We start from the raw sequence: 22,912 nt of genomic DNA on the forward strand, positions 1-22,912 counted from the left end.
ACGTAAATTTAAAATTCACCCAATGAGAGGTATAATCAACAAGAACGAACATGAACCTCCTTTGTGTCCCCAGGATTTCCATGGACCAATAATGTCTACAGCTAGTTTTGACCAGGGAACCTCCGGAACCTCAACCGGGGATAAGGGAGCATTGCGTGTGATTTTGCTTTTGTCACTATTAGCACAGGTAATGCACTCCTTTACTTTTAGTTCAACCATAGAGTCCATTCTTGGGAACCAGAAGCAGCTCCTAACTTTGTTCTTAGTGAGGCTCCTCCCTAAGTGACCCTCATGTGCCAGGTCGATAATTTTGTCTCTCATATTCATGGGAGGAACCGCTCTGTTCCCTCGATGTACCACCTCCGACTGTATAGACAATTCATACCTCACCTCCCAAAAGTCTTTGACAGAATCTGGTACTTGTGAGCGAGTCTCAGGCCACCCATTGAGGATAAACTGTTTAAGGATGCTCATTTCCTCGTCTTCCTTCACGCTAGCATCCCATTATTCTTTAGTTAAAGCAGGGAGATGCATGGCTAAAATGGGGACATCCAACTGTTCCTCGCTAGAATAATCCACCAGTGGTGACCTTGATAAATAGTCCGCAATCACATTCTCTGGACCTGGGAGGTACTCCACTTTAAAGCAGTAGTTTTCTAAGCCCAGGACCCATTTAGAAATTCTCGGAGAATTGTTATGTACACTTTTTGACGAGAACATAAATGTCAGAGGCTTGTGGTCAGTGTGTATTACAAATTGCATCCCCCACAGGAAAAACTTAAAATGGTTGACAGCCCAGAAGCACGCCAACGCCTCCCTCTCGATGACAGAATAGTTTTTTTCCGCTGCATTAAGGGTCCGTGATGCAAACGCTATAATGGTATCTTGGCCTTTATCCTTTTGTGAAAGCATCGCACCCAAACCCTTGTTTGATGCATCCGTGGTGAGGATAGTTTTTTTCCGTGGGTCAAACGACCCTAGTGCAGGTGAACCAAGGATTCGATCTTTTATGGACTTCACCATCATACTGTGTCTCTCCTCCCACACAAATTCTCTGTCTTTCTTTAAGAGTTCACATAGACCATCACAAAGATCTGCAAAAATTTTTACGTACTTCGACATGTACTCAACTAAGCCTAGAAACGATTTAAGCTCCTCTTTGCTTGAAGGGTTTGCCGCATCCCTGACTGCTTGGATCAGACTGTGCTTTGGTTTGAACCCCTCCTTCGATATGGTGTGACCCAAATAATCCACAGAGGTCACTTTGATCTTGCACTTATCAAGTTTGACAGTCAATCCTGCATTGGACAATTTCTGGCACACTGTGTTGAGGATAACATCATGTTCTTCCTCCGTCGCCCCATACATTAGTATGTCATCCTGAAAACACAGAGTGTTTTTTATACCCTCCAGTACTTTTTGCATGACTTTTTGGAAAACAGATGCGGCCGAAGCCAAGCCAAAAGGCATCCTGATGAACATGTAGGCCCCGAACGGCGATGAAAATGCCGTTAGGGGTCTTGAATCAGGATGTAACTCGACCTGATGGTACGCCATCGATAAGTCTATGACAGAGAAGTAACAACCTTTCCCCATTGTGCTCAGCATCTCATTTATGTTGGGTAGTGGGAACCTCTCCACCCAGATATTGTCGGTGAGACTGATGAATACAAGCCCCAGCTAGGCCCGCAAGAGACAAGGGTTCGCTCTTCTGTAACGAAATCTATAAGGAAGTTGGCACGGAAACTGCAAAGTACAAAAACAACGTTTATTAACCCTTAAGGGTGGTCCTACAATCCACACAACACTCTTCAGTATTGCAAGGAGTAGCACAAAAAACTTGCATACACAGTCCCCTTTTATACACAGCAAAGGGGCTCATGAGTGGGTGGATACCACAGAGTTGAAGAACATTACCATTTAGGGTCATTCTCGATACCGAATCAATACATGGGCGGGGCTAACACACTCCTTGGGCCCGCGAAAACACATGGTCAAGCAAAGCTAATTATAACAGATGTGGTCAAGTCTGGGCATGCGCCAGACGGACAAGAGAGAGCTATTTATAAACTGTTGCTAGGCAGATTACAAGAGCAACTAACACAGAGGTCGGACTCTCCTCGTGGTGAACACATGGCAGCATGCCAATACAAATGGAGTCCGGACTTCGGCCAACATAATGAGGAAAACATGAACAAAGGGAAACACTAATGTCTTCAGTAAATGCTTAATCACATTCTGCCTTAATTTACAACAGACGACCCTTTCAGCATTTACTGAAGACATCTGGTCTCCAAGAATAATCATCGTATATGTCAATTATCATCATTCCTTTAACCTCTTTAGCTAGACCCTTCTGGCGGGCAACATCGGCAATAGCTTTCTTATCTGGAATGCAGAATGAAATGCATACGGAACAGCACAATGGTCCACATTGAATACACATACAGAGAAAGAACAGAATTGCTATAATAATGCAGAGACCAGTTAAGACCTTCCATCCCCAGGCAGTAACCAACGCCCAAAACCATCCAGAAAAGGACCAAGTGCCGTTTTCAGTGTGGATTTCAGCTGCTATTTTATGCAGCTTATTAATGGCGTTATAAACGGATGGCGTATGATCAGGAATGAACACACAGCAGCTACTTCCAATAATTTTACAGGCTCCTCCTCGATCAGCTAGCATTACATCCAATACCATACGGTTCTGCAATGCAACAATTCTGGTAATCTGTAATTCTTCCGTAAGATTCCCAAGAGCAGCAGCAGTCTGATTAGTCACAGCTTCTACCACTCTTGTTAATCTTCGGATCTTCCTACTATTCAAAGCAGCTCCAACAAAAAAGAACAATCCTAAGTTAAAATCAATATACTGTTGCAAGCTGGTATCTGTTTGATCCACCTCATCAATTGATAGAGTACGTTTATATCTATTTACAGTCACATTATTCAACAGTTTTAAATCCTTATGATATGACGCAGGTGCTAAGAATACAGGAGGTAATAGGAATGATACATAGCATACCCCAGACCACCCAGCCGGCAAACGGTAATAACCTTTATTTCCACATACAAAGTAGGTATATGGGACGCTAAGAAGGTGCTGTTGTTTAACCCATCGATGTTTAGTACGGTTATACAATCACTGACACCCACAGGAATAAAACCCACACTCTGGACACACAGGTCCGCTTGGGCTTGTGCTACTTGGATTACGAATTTGTCCTTCCCCACAGTGTCTCTGGTGTTTGTGAAGATATAGGGGATGGATTCATTGTCCGGTCGGTACTCTTCCCATTCCCAAATTGTCCCATTCGCTTGTGGATATCCATTCTTGTCCTGATGGCATTCTTTATTAAGTCTGAAAAGCAATCGTCCCACTGTCGGTTTCCGAGTGGCAAACAACAAAGTGTACCATGCTCTACAAGAGCCATTGTGAGAGAAAGGAAGTGGTATGAATGGCGTACCTCCTTTCTTCTGATGGGCTGGCATCATCCCACATATCCAACAGTTCGTAGCGTTTGTAGCAACGTGGGTGTGATGCAGCATCTGAATGAAAGTGTTATTCAAATAGGATTGTCGATGCTTCAACTCTTGATATGGCAACGTATAAAAGTAGTGCTCCGCAGGCACTGGAGTCGTCAACACAAGCGTCTTTCGAGCAGGAGTTGCCTCCTCCACAAACCATGCGGTTATACCAACGATGGCTACTGTTAGCATGAACCCCAACGCACAAAGAATTTTCTTCTTCTCCATGTCAAAGGAAACAATACCCTGATATCTTCCTGAAACTAAAAAGGTCTGTCAGAACTCTTCCCCTTGGGCAGCGGTTGATTTCTTCACCAGCGGGCCAAGACGGGTGTCGCTACACTAATGCAGGGCTGATCCCCCCCCCTTGCCTCATCGGCTCTCCGTTTCACTAACCCAAGGGCCGTTCTGACAGTATGTCCCGGTACTGGAAATCTCACTTCCTTGGTCGCAGATGATATCGCCTTCCTCCAGAAGTCGTGTGGTCCGAAAAGAGCTCCTCAGTGTCGTTTGGCTCTGCAGCACGGCCTGTCTCTGCTGCTAGGATGTCTCGTTGATCGGTCAGCACGGCAGACTCCACCAATCCGGGCGGTACCTTTCGACAGTGCAAGGAATGGATCCAATTCTTCCTGTTCGAGACTCGCACAGCCGTCCTCGTTGCAAGAAGGACTTGCTCAGGTCCGACCCATCTCGGCTCCAAACTGTTCGATCTGTCGAAAACCTTTATCATCACATGATCTCCAGGCCGGAGACCATGTCCTTCGCCAGTAGACCGATCAGGGAGCGCCTCTCGGACCTGTTGATGAATAGAAACCAAGTTATCCGTTAACTGTGCCAGATAATCACTCATCATCACACAAGGTACATCATACACAGCCTTAGGCCTTGGTGGACCCCAAATATTCATTGGGCGTCCAAATACTATCTCATAGGGTGTAAGGCCGGTTCGAGAGTGTGGCACCGACCTAATTGACAATAACGCCAGTGGCAAGGCGTCTGGCCAAGTCAAAGATGTTGAAGCTTGAATTTTGGCGATCTTAAGCTTCAGTGTACCATTATACTTCTCGACTAGTCCTGCAGACTGGGGGTGGAACACGGCGTGGAACTTCTGGGTGATGCCTAGGCCCTTCAAGACATACTTTATAACATCCGCTACAAAGTGAGGGCCATTATCACTCCACAGAAGTCTACAGACGCCGTATCGGGGGAAAAACTCTTTCAGCAATAGCTTCGCTGTAGTCATTGCAGTATTGTCTTTCGCAGGGTACGCCTCAACCCATTTACTGAAGGCGCAAACCACTACTAGAACATACTTCAAATTGTTACAGCGCTCAAGCTGGATGTAATCCATCTGCAGAACCTCAAAGGGTGCAGTGGGCGTCGCAAATCCTCCTGCTGGAGTTCGCGTGCCTTTCCCTGGGTTATACTTCAGACAGATCATACAGGTCTGCACCACCCTCTTTGCTGTGCTAGCAATCTCTGGATGCTCCCAGACTTGGGTAAGCAATTTCACAATTGCGGAAGCTCCAACATGTGCTAGCCCATGTGCCATCTGGACCATAGGTTGTACAAAAGCCGTGGGTAATTTCCATCTATCCATCTGCTTATTTCTCCAGCAACCCTCGTCATCCAGTTCTCCTTCGCTAGCCCATTGTTCCCGCTCTTTGTCAGAAGCGGTCTTTTGTATTTCTCGCACTTCCTCCTTCGCATCATGCCATCTCTCCACCTGTGACTTCACTACATACATGGCAGTAGTACCGGGCTGCATCGCAGTCTCCCGTGCTACTCGATCCGCTAACGCATTCCCTTCTCCAACCTTATCAACCACTTTCCTATGGGCGCTACACTTAACAATGGCGATTTTCTTTGGGTATGTCAATGCAGTTAAAAGGTTGTGGACTAACTCCCCATGCATTATCTGCACCCCATGTGACGTTAGAAACCCTCTCTCCTTCCAGAGTAGGCCGAAATCGTGCGCTACTCCGAAGGCATAGCGGCTGTCTGTGTAAACATTCACACACAATCCTGTACTGAGCTCACACGCTCGTGTTAACGCTATCAGTTCCGCTGCTTGAGCTGATTTCTGTGGTATGCGTGCTGTCTCCACTATCGTCTGTAACGTGGTAATTGCATACGCTGCTGAAGCCGTACCATCTGGTAGCTTCAGGCAAGATCCATCCACCCACAACTCTCCATCTACGTCTGAAAAGGGCGTATCCTGGAGATCAATACGACCCTTTGTTTGTTCCTCAGTCACAAGAATACAATCATGCGCTTTCTGTGCCTCAGGCTGGGTCTCGGGATATGGCAACAATGTGGCCGGGTTTAATGTCACGCACCTTTTTAACGCAATATGAGGAGCTAAAAGCGTCAACTCATATCCCGTTAAACGGGCACTGGTCAAATGCTGCGTCTTTGTTTGATTAAGCAGGGCATCAACAGCGTGGGGTACTAACGCCAACAGTTTATGGGATAACACAATTCCTTCACTCTGCCGTATTGACACAGCTGTCGCCGCAACCGAGCGAAAACACCCTGGCAATGCTCGGGCGACAGGATCAAGTACGGCCGAAAAGTATGCACAAGGGCGCTGCTTATCACCATGCATCTGCACTAAGACTGATAATGCACATCCATCCTTCTCATGCACATACAACGAAAAGGGTTTTGCATAATCAGGGGTCCCTAACACTGGTGCTGAACAAAGGGCCTGTCTCAATTGCTGAAAAGCAGCGTCACACTCATCTGACCAGGGGATCGGGATGGGCGTGTCTTTTGTCAAGAGAGCTAGTAATGGCTTAGCTATGTGTGAAAACCCCAATATCCACTGTCTACAAAACGAAACAAGACCCAAAAATGCACGCACATCCTTCTGCGTGGATGGCCTTGGTGTGTCCAAAATTACTTGGATACGATCTGGTGTGAGTGCACGCCCCTCCTTAGACAAAAGGTGACCCAAATAAGTCACCTTTGGTCTACAGAATTGCAATTTCTTCCTAGAGACCTTGTGATTGTGGGATGCTAAAAAGGAAAGTAAGGCTATCGTACTTTTCTCGCACAACTCCAGGGTGTCAGCCGCCAATAGGATGTCATCGACATATTGAATGAGGGCGACCCCCTCGAGTAAGGCAAAGGAATCCAACTGTCGCTTCAAAGCCTGACTATAAATACTAGGGCTTTCTGTATAGCCCTGGGGAATTCTACAAAAACGATAAGATCTATTGTTTAATGTGAACCCAAAAAGAAATCGGCTATCAGGGTGAATGGGAATAGAAAAGAAGGCATTTTTCAAATCAATCACTGAGAACACGGTCGCCGTAGGCGGGACCAAGGTAAGCAACGTCGTGATATCAGAAACCACCGGGTACTGAGGTATCACGATCTTGTTTACCTCCCTCAAATCAATTATGAACCGATAGACCTTTGCATCCGTGTCCTTTTTCAGAATAGGGAGAATCGGACTGTTACAGATATTATAGGGAACTTCTCCCACTACTCCTACTGCGATCAGGTCTTGCACAATCTGTATGAGAGCCTCCTCGCCCTCCTGGGAAATACGATACTGTGGGAGGCGTGGTAGTACGGCCCCCTCCTGGACACTAATGTGGACCGGAGGAATCACCATTTGTCCGACATCTGTGTCCGACGTCGCCCATAAAGTTCGGGGGAGGGTAGCCAATAACGCATCCTCTGAGATCGTACACATCCGCCCAGATCGGGGGTAGTTGTCATTTAAAATCACCCTCACACCCTCAGGGGAACAACGAATTGTAGCCCTAAAGTACTTTAACATATCAAGGCCCATAATGTTATCCGGTGTGTACGGAGCAAGCAGAAACGGGCAAGGCGCAGAAAAGCAATCAACTTTAAATGCAAGGGGCTGTGAAAGAGGGCTTCGGGAGAGTGTACCGTCAAACCCTACCGATGTAACTATTGAGCCGGATGGGGGAGCCCCCGGAACCAAGTACCTAGACAATGCACTACGTGTCGCTCCTGTATCCACTAGGAACTGATCAGTAGAACCTAAAACCTCAGCCGATACATAAGGACCCGTCTGATCGACCGGCACCTCAACTGATTCGGACCCCCATCCTACGCATTCCTATGCATGCTGAGAATCATGATATCCCGATCGATCGATGTCCGATACATGATACTGGTGCTGGCGATCGAAAACGTTTGAGCTATCTCGGTGCTGTCCGGCAGTATCGAAACGGGCATTATCGTTGGAATTCCCTCTAAAGTTCGAGAAGCCCCCTCTACCTCTCGGGCCACCCGGAGTGTGCCCCTGACGCGAAGCACGCAACGCTAGGCAATCCCTGGCCCAATGGCCCAACTGCTTGCAATACGCACACTGGTTCCTATTCAAATCAGATCGGCCCGAAGGGGGACCATAAGATCCACCCCTTCCTCTATTATTATTACCCCGGCGGGGCGGGCCATATACTTGTGCTAACATCACTTTAGTTTTGAGATCTTTCGATTTCTTCTCCTCCTGGCCCTTCGCCTCGTGCTCCTGACGCTCATAATACTGGGCGATGGTCAGAAGGGCCGTCGGTGTCGCGGAGGACCAAGAACTCTCACTCGCTTTTAACCGGGCCGCAACTGCCGGCAGCAGATTAGCCACATATTTGTCCGCAAAAAGGTGGCGGCCCGTGTCGTCAGTAAGCGACTGGCCACTAAAATCATGAAACGTCTCCTCAAAGCGCGTAAAGAAGTCCGCAACTGACTCGTCAACTTTCTGTTTACACGCAGCTAACATATTCCAATCAATCTTTTTAGGGGGGATAATCGTCTTCAACTTAGCCACAATAGCCGCAGGGAGATCTAAAATATTCTGGGGTGGTTTCTGTGCGGGCTTCCGTTCCCTATCCTCATCCTCAAGGTCAGACCACCGGGCCTTGAAGGCAACCGCATCATCTACCTTTCGGACAGAGCGCCACGTATCCGGCGGTAGGATAAGGCCAAAGAACAAGTCTATATCCGCTAAGGTCATAATGCAAGAATTCAAGGCCCCCTCGACTTCTTCATAGAAGGCCGCTGGATTCTTGCGGGGGTCAGGCAGCGCATTCTTTAATGCCATAACATCGGCCCTATGCCATGGAGTATAAACCCAATTATACACAAAATATCCCCTAGCATCGACAGAATTAATATCCGAGCTAGTCCCTGCTCCCTTGGGAGGAACATACAAAGGCGCCGCCTCTCGCATTGGTTTAACATGCACTATGTCATCCTTATCTGACTGGGAGGCGGATGGGTGGCCCCCTGCTGCAGACGAATCCGACTGCTTCTCCTCCTCCGTTTGTTGACGTGCTTTCTCTCTAAGGGCCAGCACCTCGTCCCGCAAAGCGAACAGCCGCCGAGCCGCCTCAGAAGCCTTAGGGGGAGAAAAAACACCATTACGTAATGCTCCGGCATCCGAAGACACTTCGTCAGGCTCAAGGACACTAGAATATTTTCGGAAAGCAGCAATTACTTCTTCTGAAAAATGAGACAGAAAATACACCCTCTCTCTATCTTGCCACGACCCCCAAGTATGGAACAACTCATCCTTAGACATCTTGCCCTTAAGTGCACGGAGGGAAAGTTTCCGAAGATCAGCCATATGCTCGGCCGATAACATGGACCGTGTGTCGACCTTACCCGGAGCCGGACCAGAATCTTGCGGCCGCGGAGCAGATGCGCCAACATAAGGGGGCGGAGAGCGATCTAGTAAATAAAAATCGTCATCAGGATTATTAAGGACAGGATAAAGCGGCTGACGAACAACATATTGACCCGAAACTTGTAGCCTACGCTCTTTCTCTTGTCTGTCCGTTTGCTCTTTGTCCTCCCGACGCTTCGCTTCCTGCGCTCGCATATGATCATTCTTTCGCTGCTCCTTATCAAACAGCGCTTTCTCACGTTTCTCTCGCTCACGCACTTCCTTCACCCATAATCGCACACACTCAAACATATCCTGACGAGCACGTCGCTTACACATACACTGTTCCACATACTCAATCTTACGTATATCAAACGATCCATACAAAGGCCATCGCAACTCAGGATCCTTCCTCGTATATTTCCTCCATAACGTGCTGTACATTATGGAAGAAAGACCATGCTTCACGTACATATCCCTATTAGGAGTCCCCTCTGGGGGAGCTGGAGCAGATTCCTCGAGGTTCAACCGGTTTCCAAGACAGCAGCACCACTTACGAAGTGCGCTAAAAGCAGGCATGCTAGGAATAATGCAAAATATGCAGTATTATCAAGAAAAAAATGGCACTTAATCGTTGCGCCGTTCAAAGTTTACACAGCTCCGGAGAAATTTCTCCACATTACCTGCCTATATGTGTTGCAACGCATATATTTTCACAAAGACAAATTCAAAATATGACTAGTCACCATCAATCAAACTCAAATAGCCAGACCAGGCTTCAAAACTCGGAGCAAGTACCGTACAACGGTTCTTACCAATCAAGAGTCCAGGTTCCAACTGCCAAGCTCCACAATCGCCCAAACGGCTCTCACGGCAGGACCGACAGAAGAGGTCTCAGTCGATGACCGGCGCCACCCAGATGGTCAGCTCGGAAGGGAAGGAAGAAAAACCTCGGGATGCCAGGGCTAAGACGCCGCTGGCAGTGATCACGTCCCCGGCCAAACTCCTCACCTTCGTCGCGACCAGTCCTTCGAGCATCCGAGTCGCCGATGAGCCCCACGTGACGGGCGCCAATTGATGAATACAAGCCCCAGCTAGGCCCGCAAGAGACAAGGGTTCGCTCTTCTGTAACGAAATCTATAAGGAAGTTGGCACGGAAACTGCAAAGTACAAAAACAACGTTTATTAACCCTTAAGGGTGGTCCTACAATCCACACAACACTCTTCAGTATTGCAAGGAGTAGCACAAAAAACTTGCATACACAGTCCCCTTTTATACACAGCAAAGGGGCTCATGAGTGGGTGGATACCACAGAGTTGAAGAACATTACCATTTAGGGTCATTCTCGATACCGAATCAATACATGGGCGGGGCTAACACACTCCTTGGGCCCGCGAAAACACATGGTCAAGCAAAGCTAATTATAACAGATGTGGTCAAGTCTGGGCATGCGCCAGACGGACAAGAGAGAGCTATTTATAAACTGTTGCTAGGCAGATTACAAGAGCAACTAACACAGAGGTCGGACTCTCCTCGTGGTGAACACATGGCAGCATGCCAATACAAATGGAGTCCGGACTTCGGCCAACATAATGAGGAAAACATGAACAAAGGGAAACACTAATGTCTTCAGTAAATGCTTAATCACATTCTGCCTTAATTTACAACAAGACTGCGCAGGTCCACACAAACACGGATACCATTACCATTGGCTTTAGAAGCAATAACTAAAGGGGCCAACCATTCAGATGCCTCTATAGGTTGAATGACACCCATGTCACACAATTTATCTAACTCACTTTTGAGGACTTCTCTCAACCGGAAGGGAACTGGTCGCGCTCTGTGGACCACAGGTTTAGCGCCCCTTTTGACTTTAATTCTGTGTTGGAAATCATTTAACTTTCCCAATTTTTCGGTAAAAAGATCAGGAAACGCCTCTTGTATGAGCTTATTGCCATTAGGAATGTCTACTAAGATAACCTGGTTCTCATTATTGGGGTCAAGGATAATACCCAAATCTTTCTGGTGTTTCCACCCCAACAGATTCGCACCCCTCTCAACTACATACACCTTGCCTACAATGGTTCTACCCTTGAAGTCTATGTGACTACTAACCATCCCCACCAAAGGGATGGGGTCCCTGGTATATCCCTCAGGCGATATATCAGGGGGAGCCAACATACCCTTGTCACGCCCCAGGGAATTCTCAAAATCTGCTAGGTTAATCAACGTAAACGGTGAACACGAGTCCGCATACACCTCAAGGGGTTTGTTGTCAATGAGAATGACACATTTAGGATAATTCGGCCTTTCCACTTCTTGACTATCTTTCACCTGAAAAATGAATCTTGCTTGCGACTCCCCACTGGTGTTGACAGTCCTAGCAGAGCTACTTGAACTTGATCCATCCCTGCATACCCTGGCTAAATGTCCTCTTCTATTGCATTTTTTACACAAAACCCCCCGTGCAGAACAAAAGGGGCTGTTGGCCAGGTGGTTATTGCTTCCACACCTAAAACATTTTAACCCTAGGGACTCCCTTATAGGATTACTACTGGGTGTGCTTTTACTACTTTCTCTATTGTTAACCTTAAAAACTTCTCCCTCAGACCCTTCACACTGAATGGCTGCCACAACCTCCTCTTTAATTTTCATTTCTCTGACACACTTGGCGGTGTGCTCCACAGATTGTGCAATAGAAATGGCATCCTTTAGGGATGGGTTTTTAGCTAACAGTTTCTCTTGTACTTTTCCACTATTTGTACACCTCACCAGTTGATCTCTTATAAGGGAATCGTTTAAGTCACCAAAATCACACAATTGTGTAAGACCTCTCAGGGCAGCTATGTAATTATTAATTGACTCCCCCTTTCCTTGGGTGCGACTAAAAAACTTATGGCGTTCAAGCACCACATTGACTTTGTCACCAAAATGTAATTCCAACGTCATCAGAGTAATGTCATACACATCAAGATTGTCCTCTTCTTCCAACTCAGGTTCAGGTAAAGTTTCATAGACTTTCCGTCCATGAACGCCCAAATTGTGTAACAAAATATGTTGTTTTCGCAGCGGGGAGAACCTTTCACCCCCAATTGCGATTAAATAGGACTCAAATAACTTTGTCCAGTCTTTCCAATGTATCTCTGGATCACCACAGTCATTGAGGAAAGACGGAGGTTGACTCATGCCAGGAGTGCCCATTTCGTAACTAAGAGGCTCACAAAGATAAAAGGCTATTTTACTGGCAACCTCAACTTAAACGGAAGAAGTGCAGGGTTGGGGCACTACAACTTATGCGAAGAACATAGCAAGAACAGGAGCAGGATTACCCATCTAAATACATGCCAGATGAGCCTCAAATAACAAAAACGCACAATGGTGTGCGTATCACCGTGGATTAGGCACCCAAAATATGTAGAGTAAGCACACGAGATAGATTAACCATGCAGGAATAGCTTAGACTGTCCAGAATGTGTGCGTGCCACAGTGCAGAAATACACGCAAAAGCATACAGCATTTGAGATGCACACCTCCTGTGTGCATGTCACAGAGAAGAAGGAGCACGCGATGAAAGAATGGCTATGAAAGAATATTTTCCACACGCCTATGTGCGCACGTCACAGACGAACTGAAGAAAACTGGATGGACCTTACTTGTTTATCTGAAGACTTCAGACCGACAGAAAAGGACAGGAGCGCCGGTAGAAGGTGCCTCAGGGCGGGGCCAAGGAGACTGCTGACCGGCCCAACGAAGACTGGTGCGCCGACAGACGACACCACAGGGCGGAGCCGAACACCTCCTCAGGACGGCAGCTACACAGGAAACAGCTGTACCAGGAGAAGGCGAGCGCCGGAGCTGACACCAACAGGCTGCCGATCCAAGGCTGAACTCGATGGAAATGCACTCCGCTCCGGGGGAAGAGCACGACAAACCCACCAAGCGGAACTTCACAGGAGAACAGCTGGGCACCAGGATCTCGGCAGACGGGGCTGATCACGCATCCCTCACAGGAACGCTGAGGCAAAATATGTCACTTTCCTCAGGGCAGGAATGTAAACTCCGTCTTTCTCCTTCAACAACGAAGCACAGGATGTCGACCGTCTCAGCACCCCACACGTCGGTCGCTCTCCGTGAGGACTTGACAGCACCTCTGTATAATAACCCAAGACTGACTTGTACTTGAGCACGTAGCAGGAGAGAACACATAAAAAGGGGAGATGACCAGCTGCCCCCTCCGCAGACGTCGCCAGTGTTATGAAAAGTAAAAGCACACACGAGGTGAGTGTGACTCTCTTTATTCTGATCATCCGCTCTCCACACTGAATCAGAATCTACGTTTCACAACATTCTATAGTGAGCTCCCACAGCCCGGCCATACCAACAGGGTCAGCAGGGAGGGGGAATGGGCTATACCATTATAACATAGATGGAGATTACAACAGGATGCTTGTTTCCAGTCCAGGGAGAACCTGGCCTGGCAGTTCGGGCTGGACTGTTCCCATTGGCTGCATGGTCAAGACTGATTTGCATATGGCTGGATTCAAATTGTAATGGCATGGGGAGCAAAAAAACAATAGATTCACGCCAAGATCCCTGTACTGGGGTAAATGTATGGCATTGTTCTGCATTCTTTCCATCAATTGTTGTTTTTGCATTTGTCATCCTGAGTGGGACGGGTATGCCCAGACGTGGGTCCTGTGCTCTCCATGACACTGGAGTCAAGCGATCCTGGCTGATGAGGGGTGAAACCGAAGGATCTGGCTTGGCAGTTCGGACTGGACTGTTCCCATGAGGCACAGGGTCAAGAATGATTTGCATATGGTTAGGTCTAAACTGGGGTGGCATGGTGAGCAAAAGAATGATGGATTTAACCCAGATTGCTTGACTGGGGTGAATGTTTTGATTTGTTCTGCATTCCGTCCATCAATTGTGTGTCTTTTGCTTTCTCGCCCTAAGTGCACCGGGTATGCCCAGACGTGGGTTCCGGGCTCACTGTGCTACCAGATTCAAGCCATCCTGGCTGATGAGGGGTGAAACCCCGAAACCGGTCCTAGAATGCTCGTTTCCAGTGAAGAGAGAACCTGGCTTGGTAGTTTGGGCTGGACTGTTCCCTCGAGGCACAGGGTCAAGACTGATTTGCATATGGCCAGGTTTAAACTGAAGTGGCATGGTGAGCAAAAGAATGATGGATTTAACCCAGATCTCTTGACCGGGGGTGAATGTTTTGATTTGTTCTGCATTCCGTCCATCAATTGTGTGTCTTTTGCTTTCTTGCCCTAAGTGTGCCGGGTATGCCCAGACGTGGGATGTGGGCTCACTGTGCCACTGGAATCCAGCTATCCTGGCTGATGAGGGGTGAAACCCCAAAACCAGTACTAGGATGCTTATTTCCGGTCCAGGGAGGACCTGGCTTGGCAGGGTCGACTGATTTGCATATGGCCAGGTCTAAACTGGGGTGGCATGGTTAGCAAAAGAATGATGGATTTAACCCCGATCTCGTGACTGGGGGTGAATGTTTTGATTTGTTCTGCATTCCGTCCATCAATTATGTGTCTTTTGGGTCTGAAAATAGGCCCAAGCACCAACATAAAAGGGACCCTCATTTGTCAGTTAAATAGCTAAAAAAGTGGCCTATCTTTGCAAATGGAGGGCAGTTTTGAATTTGTATCGACACGCTGTATAGTTGTTTTGCAGAGAATGGAAGACTGTGATGGGGCAAATTTTAAATAATATGGTTAAAGCTTTTCTTACCATCAGTTTCAGGGTTAAGGTTTTTTAATGCACTGGCTTCTAAGTACCACTCACTACAGGTGACGATTCTTTGCCACCGCGTTTTCAACCAGGATCTATTTCAACATCCTAAATTAAATCACAATAACACTTCTAATATTCAGTCTATGATGAGAGTTTGAAATAGTTTTAAAAGATGTATTTTTATTCAAATTAGTCAATAAATTGAGTACGTTTACAGACATCTCATTAAAAAAATGATTAGAACAAATAATACAATAATGCATAAAGCACATTCTATTAAGGCCCAAAATCCATATTCTAAAGAACAGCATCAGAATTTGAAGTTAGTAGAACTCATGAACAGTTCAAGTTTAGAGGAAAAGAGTGAGATAAAGAGAGCATTAAGCTCGAAACGTCAAATTAGAGCAGCAGTACTGCTCATGAAGAGTAGTTCATGAAAACTCCACCAAGTCTCGTAATTCGAGCAATCAATCATACAGTTGCAGTAGCACTCTGTCAAAATTTAAGCCTCAAAGTAAAGTAAGGGATAAACAGAAACAGTAGTAGCCCCAGCTGTCAGATCAGGGAAGAGAGAGTGGGATAAAGTCCATAAAATAATGGCATTGCATCTAACTAGGAACATGCACTTCTATAAAAGGCAAAAATAATGTTTCAAAATGAGCAGCAGGAATCCCCTCCTTGGATCCAATGAGGCACAGCATTCATCTGAGAGTGAGTTCAGCTCTTCTTTTCCCATGAAATAACATGTAGCTTGCAAAGTTTTATCACAAAGTTTGTCACAGACATCTGACATGCTTGTCCTTTTATTGATAAATCTTCATTCCAATAGATAGTGAATAAAGCTTAACCTTCAAATTTTAATGTCTCATGGCGTACACAATGAGCTGTGCTAAAAGAAGAGAAACATCAATTTTAATTTTCAAAATACTATTTAGTGATGTATTTCATTAATACGAACGAGAAATACTGTTTTAAAATGTGCAACTATTCTGTTCAAACATTATATGAAATATGGTGAGATTGGGAAGCTTAATCATAGCAAATAATATGTTGCTTAGTAAAATACACTTACTATAATCAGGACATTCTGCAGTTAATACAAACATTTCTTAACATGTCACATCAAGGTCAAGCATTTAAAATGCATTGTGCATATTTTAGCAATATCAAGTTAACTTCTGGCTAAAAGAAAATTTGTAGTTAGGCATTTCTGCCACCTTTACTAATAACTATGGCTTCCTAGTACAACTTGCACCTTTAAAATGTGTGTAATTTTCCTTTACTATTGCATGTTAATCATTGCACATAGCTATTAGTTATTGAAAATTGCATTTAATTAATTAACATTGCTCAACTGCATGGACTTGAGCTTGCTGCGGGCAATGTTTTAATATCAGGGAAATTAACAGTAAAATCTGTCCCAGAGACCATAAAACTGGCCCACAAACTGCACTGCCTAATTGCCCTACAGCCCACTCCGATCATGACCAAGACGTCTTTAACTGTGCATGGGACAATAACTAAAGGCAACTTCAGCGCACTCGAAAGAGAGACTATCATGAGGCTAACATGTTAATGATGTGCAACTACCCCCAACATAAGCCTAAAAGAAAACCTTTCTCAAGATTAATATATACTTTCTATTTTTATTTACAAAAAACTTACTTATAATTGTGAAGAAGCCTCACTATTGTGCTCTAACAACATACACACAAAAGTTGCTTTAAATGTTAAGAGAACAAAATACCCTGCTGAGTTGTCCGAGGAGCAAAATTCAAAAGAAAAGAAATGTGGAATGTAGTTGGTATCCATGGTCTCTGCAAAAACTTTCTAGGTGTTACTTCTTTCTCTCTGGTATCCTTTAAGTGCTGCTGCTGGGGAATGGCATTTAAAGAGTAATGAATAATGCTAACCTATGGAATTGAATTAAAATCACAATTGATGAAATTGTTCACCTGTCAATGAGATTCAGAAAGATTCATGTCATGAGTTCAGAATAGGACTAATAAGAAACACCACCATTTCTATGCTCATGTTTCCTAACTTGCCTTCTCTTTTACACACAATGACCATTGACATACATTTGCGTGTGTGTCAGTGCAGGATAACATTCTCTGAATCTCCATTGCTTATATTTTTAATTAGTGGGTACATATCATGACACCTTGAGCATTCAGTACAAGGGATAAAGTTCACTGTGCAAATTGTCATCATTGTTGATGTCCGTAAGGTGATGACGCTATCCAACTAGAATAAACAATTGATGCCTGACAGGGGTATACATACACAACCACCTCCCTGTTTGGGCAGGGGAGCACTCAGTTGACGCTGTGGGGTTACCACATATCGGAATTCCAGCTTAGCTGATTCCTCCATACCAACACAAGGAATGTCCAGCTCTACACCAAAACAGGCCGTATGATGGCACTTGCCCACAGGTAACTGTTATTCCATCCAGAGGGATTTGGCAGACCACCCACCCTAGGCAAAACTTGCTTAGGGAACGCTAGGTAGAAGTACAGCTATGCACAGTATTTGTATGCCTGCAAATATTCACTGTCTTAGCACAATGGTGAAAATGTTCATCCTTTTCACTGTGCTTGTGATAAGAATTACGCTAATCTGTTTCATTCTACTGAGTATCGCAGTGCATGTATTTTATGCAAGAATCACAATGCTTCTATACATTTTGAAAAGCCTTGCTCGGTATTTCCTGTGTACTTCTTTGGGTATGCATGAGAGTCCAAACAAAAAGCTTCAAGATCTACTGCCACGATGTCCTAGGGGGATCAGAGTTGTCATGTTCAATGGTTGCACACACATTTGTTGCCTTGCAAAGTTAGGGGTACAGATGGTGCACTGTGGCTAGCAGGGACATAGGCCAACATATCCTGAGGGTGTGCACGGAATCAGTCTAGCACAATCGTGATGTTTATGTTGTCTGATAAATGCCCACTTTTAATGAGGGAGGTAGAAGCCATATGACACTCTCTGGTGTCCTTAAGGTGTTGCCCTGGGGCGCAAAAGACACACAATTGATGGACGGAATGCAGAACAAATCAAAACATTCACCCCCAGTCAAGAGATCTGAGTTAAATCCATAATTCGTTTGCTCACCATGCCACCCCAGTTTAGACCTGGCCATATGCAAATCAGTCTTGACCCTGTGCCTCATGGGAACAGTCCAGCCCGAACTGCCAAGTCAGGTCCTCCCTGGTCCCTAAACAATTATCCTAGGACCGGTTTCGGGGTTTCACCCCTCATCAGCCAGGATAGCTTGATACCAGTGGCAAAGTGAGCCCAGGACCCACGTCTAGGTATACCTGGTGCACTTAGGGCGAGAAAGCAAAAGACACAAAATTGATCGACGGAATGCAGAACAAATCAAAACATTCACCCCCAGTCAAGAGATCTGGGTTAAATCCATCATTCTTTTGCTCACCATGCCACCCCAGTTTAGACCTGGCCTGGGGCGTGACATTAAAAGAGTGATGCCTAATGCTAACCTATGACAATAAATTAAAATCACAATCATTGAAATGATTTGCCAGTCAACAGGAGTCAGAAAAAAGGTGTTCTATCTGTGTCAGATATAAAAATACAACATGCTATCCAGAATAGAACACTTCAAGTTCATATATGCACCTGTGTGCAGTGATCCCATCATTACAGGTAGCAGCAAGCGAAAGGACTGTAATGAGGTATTCACAAAATAAGTCTTCTAGCAGCCAATGATTGAAAAACATGCATACAATTTGTAATGGACACTGGAACATAAAAAACAAAAATGAAGTTGCTATTTATCCAGCTGTCAACCAACTAATCTCTGCTACTTACCCAGCTGCCCACCAAACAGTGCATAATCTCTGCTGCTTAGCTGGCCACAGACTTATTAGAAGTGATTAGGTACAATTTGACTGGTGGCCAGAGAAGCAGCGTGAAGGAGGCCTTTATTTAACTGGCCATGAATAACAAAGGCAATCCAGGAAATGGTATGATGGTGGTCATCTTCTAATGGGGATGCTGTATATGTGAAGCATTTGAAACTATGTGCATATACAAATGTAAAATAGTTTGTGCAAATGTGCATGAATTAAGCTAAGCTGTTTACAGATAACAAAATGTGAAATCAATTTCAATAAAAACATTTATATCATTTTAGTATTCAAATGAGACATGTAGGAATCAAACTTATTTTTCAGGAGCTTCAGGATATGAAAACAAATATATTTTGTGCTGCAGTCTAGTAGTATTTGGCACTGCAAAGAACACTGAGTATGGCTTTAAGGGTCCTGTGCTCGCTATGCCACTGGGTTTGAGCTACCCTGGCTGATGAGGAGTGATACTCCAAAATGGGTCCCAGGATGCAACAAAAAAAATACAGCCCTGAACTATAATGACAAGGTTAGCTAGGAGGGCCTAAGGGCACCCTCAAGGACTGTCATATGTCCCGAGCAGGCCCATTGCTGTGTTTCCTATGTTAGCATGAGAATGCTGCAGTCTTTCCTTTGCTTTGCACACGTTACTATGCACCCTTATTTTTCTTTGTGCCACACTGTACTTTCACACAGACCCTACTGTTTTTTGTCATTTTGTTCTTTCCTGGGATTTAGTCTGAACTCTGTAGACAAGTTCAAACAACAATGCCCCTTGTGTGAGAAGTTGGCCTGGCATCTGCTGGTCACTAGTTCTAGTGGCCACCTTGCACCAGTCCAATTCGACTCTTGGTAGATAGGTTTAAAGACAACCTTTTAAAAGAAAGCTATCCTAGTGGTAGCTGTGGAGAGCAGCCTTCAGGCTAAGTCTCTGAGGAATGTAAAGCAGCTTGTTTTACCTTATAATCTCTTGGATTACCAAATGAAAGGACACCACACAGGTATATATATATGAAATATATAGGTATTTATTACTAAATATACTCTACTAATCTCTTTATGAGATTAGTCCCAGGTAAACATTCAAAAGATCAACAGTTCTCAATAAATTAAGCACATAAATCACTGTAGCCGTAGGGGCGTACCAGACCATATACTAAGTAAATGGTATAACAAATTCGACAAGCAAAATGAAGAGGCCTAGGGCCTTGGGGATCACTGGGGCTTCACTGCTGTAGTGTGTTCAGGTAAGTAACCAGCCCACAGGAGGCGCGTGCAGTGTCTACACACGCACGCGAGTTTCTCATAGACTTCAATGCAAAAATGTTGCGATTTGTATTTTAAAGTTCTAGGGCACTTCTGAGTGGACAACAAGCACACAATTTACAGGGTAAGTATTTCGATAGCCAATGCACACTTGGGCACCGTAATGCCAGAGTTACCTCACCCAGGGAGTCCGGGTGCACAGGTGTCCTTTGGTGTCGGGTTGCGATGCTGATTTCAATGGGAATCGAGGTGTTCTTGCTGCTTGAGTCGTCGAGAGAGGTGTCCGTTCGGTTCCAACGATGGATTGGAGTTGCAGGCGACCTAGAAATTGAGGGGACAGAGTTCAGAGTCACTTGCCAGTGACCGGTGGCCTTCAGGATAGATGACCACAACTGTCGCGTCGCTTTCGTCGCTGATGGTGTTTTGTCACTTCACCCACGTCATCCAGGAGGGATTGATGCTGATCAGCAGCTGGAGTTGGAGGGTCCCACAACGTCTGCAGCTGTTGGCGGTGTCGGCACTCGGATTGGAGCCAACAAACCTTGGCAACTGCAAGTCTCGGGTACAGTGAAGATTGTGAATGGCTCAGACCAGCAAGGTCCGAGGGACTTACCCAGCAAGGGTAAGTGAGGGTAGTCCCAGAGCAACCAGGCCAGCCCTTGGAATAGTTGAGGATGTCTTCAAGAGGGCTACTAGCCAACGGGCAAGCAACCGCGAAGACGCCTTTGCAGGAAAACTTCAGCAACAGCCCACGGTCACTCGGGACGGGGTAGGCGACTGATCTTTGGTTCAGCACCTGCTCGGGACTTGGACAGTTAGTGGTCCAAAGCACAGGTTTGTAGTTCGTCGTTCAGGGCTTGCACTCGAAATCAGTGCACGGTTCCCTGGTATTGTCGTCCCTCGTCACTCGTGGGGTCCAGACGCCACAGCTTCGATGGGGACTCAAAATGGCCGTAGAGAGGTCAGGAAATTGACTTCAGGGGACGCAGGGACTTCGGGCTCCGGCGGGAGCGGTAAAGTTTGCAACCGTTGTTCAGTCCTTAAGGTACCTGCAAAGCAGGGGAGCCACTCCTTGGCTCCAAGGGAGATCCTTCGGTCTTCTAAAGGTAGTAGAACGTTGAAGGGACCGGATTCTTCTTCGTAGAGCGTCGTCCAGGTGTAATCTGAATTGCATTGGCAATATTTGGTATCTTATACTGTAAAGATGGGAGGGACTAGCTCTATGGCCACTCCTCTAGGAGGGCCAGGGTAGGGGGTGGTTACACCCACTTCCCTTTGTCCAGTTTCGCGCCAGGACAGGGGCAGAGGCCCCTGAACCGGTTTGAGCTGGCATATGCACAGAGGAGCCTACTGCTCCCCCAGTGCAGGACTTCAAAGGCACTCTAAGAGTGCACCCACCCAGCTCCAATACACTAAATCCTGTCTGGAAGGTTGTGAAACCTCCCTGTGACAGGAAACCCTTTGTTGAGCTCCCTCCACTGCGAGTTTCGGTCAGCAGCAGGAGGGCAGCCCGGTGTCTGTGCTGGTGGCATCCATTTTGTGATGACAGGGCTCTAGAAGATTTCTACCGTTTGGTACAGTGGGTACATGTCGTCCCCTCTAGTAGGGTGGGATCATACTCCCACACCAGTGACTGGTGTGGGGGTATGATTCCAAAACGTTTGACACCAAACACGACATGTTTTGATGCAGTCATTCCAAAGTTAGCATTAACCGGGAGGTTATAATGCACTTAAGAGTATATGGTTTAACCGCATCCACAAACAGCAGCAGAGAATAGACTCTGCCAGCTGCAGAGGGGTCCTGCTCAGGCAGAAGCACCCCCTCACATAGTAAACCACGCACCCTGCCCTTGGGATTGATAGGGCCTACCATAGGGGTGACTGATAGGTTCATATGTGTGTGTATGGTGAGATATAGAAACCTATACCTCAGTGAGGAGTGCTAACACTACCTCACACAGGCTGCAGTAGCAGGCCTGTGGTGTCAGATTGAGAATGCTTCCCAGGGGTGGCATAATACATGCTGCAGCCCCTGGTAGGCCTGTGAAGTACCAATGCCCTAGGTACCTAAGGTACCATATACTAGGGGCTCACAAGGTACCACAGTATCCAATCACTAGTGCATCTAATATGCACACCAATCATTTTAGGGAGTAAGCAGATAGGCTGGGGTCCTGAATAGCAGGATCCCAGCCAGACTAGTCAAAAACCACTCAAACACCAGGAAAAAAGTGGGGGCAACCATATAGTCAGATTCCACCTTCCTACATAACCCCCCCCCCCAAACGAAAGGAGATAAGGCTAACCTTGTCCAGATAAGCCTTTATTTCCTGAGTGGCCATATAAGGAAGAACCTGCACTAGCATGGTTGCTCCCTGTCTCATGGTCCACTTGGGAAATTCTACCCCAAGGGGTTCTAGAGTTTCTCCAAAGTCTAGGGAAATTACCTGTATTGGTTTTTGGGTCAGAGGTGGGCTGGTGGGGTGTCTGAGTCTGGAAGTGAGGCCCTATTTGGGTTGGTCTCAACCTCCTCAGATCACTGGCCACTATGGAAGCCTTTCTGCCCATGACTGTGTCATATCTGGCCCTAAGGGTCAACCTCCGGCTGCCTACAGCTGGGGGTTGGATCCCTTTGGTTGGAATAGTGGAGGGCACTGGAAGGTTTGGGGCAACTAGGCCCCAGGTTTCCCTGTGTTCAACAACATCCATTTGAGGGGTGCCTATACCTAGGGGTAAGGGGGATCCCTCAGGTTGTAGAGGAATTTTCACCTGGCTAGAACTACTCTGCTGGGTGTCCCTAATCTGCTGATGAGGGGGTTCCTCTGGACAGGGGCCCATT

Source organism: Triturus cristatus, chromosome 7 (genome assembly GCF_964204655.1).
Source record: "Triturus cristatus chromosome 7, aTriCri1.1, whole genome shotgun sequence".
NCBI lineage: Eukaryota > Metazoa > Chordata > Amphibia > Caudata > Salamandridae > Triturus > Triturus cristatus.